General features: G+C 32.6%; 1 protein-coding gene across 2 annotated transcripts in view; it reads right to left on the bottom strand.

Moving 5' to 3' along the window:
• Positions 1-3,896, bottom strand: part of plaat1l (phospholipase A and acyltransferase 1-like) — a 13,607-nt gene that overhangs the window by 3,418 nt on the left and 6,293 nt on the right. The window contains exon 1 of one of the 2 annotated variants that reach the window (XM_016523932.1): positions 2,131-2,548. The exons of the other annotated variant lie outside the window; for it this stretch is intronic. The gene's annotated coding sequence lies outside the window, so the exon portion shown is untranslated. Of the gene's footprint in view, positions 1-2,130; positions 2,549-3,896 lie in introns of those variants that run through there. 2 annotated transcript variants of the gene reach the window in all.

Genomic DNA, 3,896 nt, shown 5'->3' with positions numbered 1-3,896 from the left:
TGAGAGGAATAAGACAGAATTCACCTCAAGAAGCTTTGGATTACCTCAGGAAAAAAACAATGCAGCGGCTTGATCCAGCAGTGATCATAAATGCCACTGCGTTTGTAGCCGGTGCCATAGCCAGACTGATAAACAAACACAGACCGGAAGTTAACTTCGGGCCAGGCGTGTGCGCCCAATGAAACCGTCTATATAAAGCTTGAAGCATCAGAATCGTTATCGCCCGATCACCATGACAAGAAATCGGTACTCAGTATCGGCTGCAAAAATCCTGATCGGAGCATCCCTAATTTGAAGTATTGTTCATATCTGTATATGCATTTTTGAGCGGTTTAGTTGAATATTTCCTGAGCACAAGTACTGTATGTGCACTAGTAATAGTGATGCTAGAAAACAGCACTAATGAGAATAGTAAAATTAGTCAGGGAATTCTGCAATAGCAGTGTTATTTTAGTTTAGATCCTATTACAGTTTTTATTCATATTTTATTTTCATTTTCATATTTTCAGTTTTTATTTCAATTTTAATGAAAGTTTTAGTCATTTTAAAATTATTTTTAAATACTATATTCTATTTATTTCTTCATTTTTATTTCAGTTTTAGTTATTTTAGTACATCAAGTTAAACTAAATAAAATAATGAGGCAACTACTAGCTGAAATAATTGTATATCATTTATTCAATATATCAATACACACACACACACACACACATTGAATTGTATTTCATTTCCGTTAATGAATGAATGAATATTTACATTTTCAAAAACATTTATATATTTTGTCTTTTATTTACACACACACACACACACACACACACACACAAATATATGAAGGTTTTTGTATATATTACACACAACTTATTTTTTACATATCTTTTAATATTAATAAAATATATTAAATATCATTTTTATTTTTTATATTAATAAATATTATAAATATATTTAAATTTTATTTTACCTATTGTTTGCTTATCAATTTTCAAGTAACGAGAACATTTTCACAGATGCAGTTAATTATAATAACCCTGTGATGTAGAGGTTAAAACTGATGCTGGCCGAGAGAAAGATCAGAGAAGAGGACGGAAGCATGTGAAGAGCTCAGCTAAAGACTGGCTAAAGAGATACTGGTGTGTTTAACCGTGTCCGCTGTCAATGACATAGCAGACATCAGATGTGACGAGAGCAAGTTCTGTCTGCATGATTTACCCGTCCTGTTGTCATCATGAAGAACACATGCTCTGAAAGACACTTTCTTTCTTTTCTCTCACAGTATGACAGACAGATCCTGATAGGAAACATGTTGGAGAATGGCAAACATACATGCTTGTACTGCTGCAGATTCTGTTTGGCTCTTCTAGAGGCCCATCATTACACTCTTCACTATTAAATGTGATTCAGACAAACCCTCACCGGATGTTCTTTTTGCATAAAAGACATAAAAACTACTTTTCTCATTTTCAAAACGTCACTGAGACACTCTTATAATTTGTATACATTTTTTATTTCTACAGTTTAGTTATTATTTTATAATTAAATGAAAATGAGAAATGTTTCTTTGGCAGCTAGCTGAAATAAAATAAATGTAAGTTTTTTAATTGTATATTTTCTTTTCTTTCAATTTAGGATTATTTCAAGTATGATGTTTTTTTTAATGGTTTTATAAAATAATTTTTCATGCCTTCATCTTATGTCTTAATTAGGTGAATTATTATTTATTTTTCTACAGAAATACTGGCAATATTAAGATACATTGCAGGTGTTTCTTCACATTTCCTTTTTCTATAACTACCATTTCAGTCATTTCCGTTATAAAGGAACAAACTTTTTGTGAATTTGTACTCAATTTATAGTTCCAGTTTCTATAATATCACTTTCCATCCTTTGGTTAGACTTTTGTAAATGCCCTTCATCTTTAATGACATCATCCTCCAGGAAGTGACATCATTTTGGAAGAAAAACATCAGTGAGTAATTGAATTCTGGGGGAGAAAAAGTAAAGTTCTGAATTCTGGGAGTTCTTTGTAATTGTTCAATTTACTAGCAATTTCAGAGTGAAAATTGTTTCTATGCTTTTTTTTTAAGTGTAGAATCAATAAATACTCATTTTTTAGTACTGCAGCACATGACTGACCCTTCTGATATGTTTGTCCTTCACAGAAATCCCTAAACAATCGCAGGTCCTGCAGAATGAAGCTCCCTCAACAAATGAGCGCACAATTGTCATGACGGGCCGGAGGAAGCAGCAGCGGTCAGACAGCGGCACGTCTGCCATTCAGATAATGTGCTAGAAGCACATGCCTTTCCCTCACATTCTCTCAGGAACTCTCAGGATGAGAGACGGGGCCTAATCGTATCCCAGCTGAATATGCCGGCCTTGGAGAGAGGTGACATTTCTGAAGGAGGAAACGTTTTGTGGTCGGCGCCACCTGCCGTGTGGAGCATGTGCAGCAGTTCCCCAGCTGCTGCTTCAACTGCCTCTGAGGAGCGCCTGCGGTCTGGAGCTGGGATTCCCTGGGTCTGCTCTACGCTATTGGTTAAAGTGATTTAGTGTGGAAACTCTCAACAACGGCACACTTTTAAATGTATTAATATTGCAACCAGTCTCAACTGTTGGGTAATTAAAGTTCATTAGCACTATCAAAAAAAAATTATAAAATAAAAAAATAAAACAATTTGTTACTTGAAATAATAATAATAACAAAAACATTTTTTAATTGCAAAAATATTTTAGTTACTTTTATTTCAGCTAGTTTCAAAGGAAAAATTTCTCATTTTCACTTAGTTTAACTTGATACTAAAATGACTAAAAGTAAAACTGAAATAAAAATTAATAAACATTATATGGACAATAAAAATTAAAAAAGTAAAGATGACAAAAATACAACAAAATTACTAAAACTTTAACAAAAATTAAAATGAAATAATATAGAAATCTAAAAATAAAAACAAATTCAAACAATGAATAAAAACTATAATAGTATCTCAGTAATAATGAAATAACGCTGATGCCAACTATACTGTAGAAAGTCAACAGGATCGCTCCAATTGGTAAGACACAATTATCTTTTTTCAAATGAATTTTCCACTGAAGATCGGCTCAATTTCAGACCAACATAAATGATTTGAGTTATCAATCCCATAATTCATCAATCTAATCTAATTTTACTTTCCCCCAAATTATTTACTTAATTTACCTGTATGCATAAACTTGATCATAATGGTTTGACAGAATGTATTATTTTCTACAAAATACTTGCTAGAAATTATGTAAGCTTATTTCTGCCACAGAAAAAAAATAAAATAAAATGGTAATTGGCAACTTTACAGATCTTCTTTATGCACCAAGAGCTTGTAACACAAGCAACACTTGAAATCGCATCATATGACCCCTTTAAATCTCACAATTCAGACCTTTTTTTCTTAAGACTTAGGATTCAAATTTTAAATTGTGAGATCAAAAGTCACAATTATTTAAAAAAATTAATTCCATGGCAGAAATAAATTTCCATAAAAAATGCAAAAATTAAGTTGGGTCAAATATGATCCAGCAGGCTTTATAGGGTTAATATGAGCATGTATTTGGTCAGTATGGGTTGACTAGCTGTTTTCCACTCCTGACAGCTGTCACTTGTGTTTGGGATCTGGATGTCTTTAGCACTTTGTTGTGCATGAAGTCAGTAAAGCACTCGTCTCATCATGGCCTGTCTGCTCTTACATTTGCTCAGCTTTCATCCAACACATCCAAACCCCCAGAGTAAATCTCAACAGGGTTCAAGCAGAACATTTGATTTCAGGTGTGTGTCTGCTGACTTTACAAATGGTGCCAATGTTAAATGGATAGTTAATCAAAAGTATTATAAAATATAAAATAAATAGTAAAAAAAAAAAAATAATTAC

This window comes from Sinocyclocheilus rhinocerous, unplaced genomic scaffold (genome assembly GCF_001515625.1).
Source record: "Sinocyclocheilus rhinocerous isolate Xijiao unplaced genomic scaffold, SAMN03320098_v1.1 scaffold1144, whole genome shotgun sequence".
Lineage (NCBI taxonomy): Eukaryota > Metazoa > Chordata > Actinopteri > Cypriniformes > Cyprinidae > Sinocyclocheilus > Sinocyclocheilus rhinocerous.
This window is presented reverse-complemented; position numbering and strand designations above follow the sequence as displayed.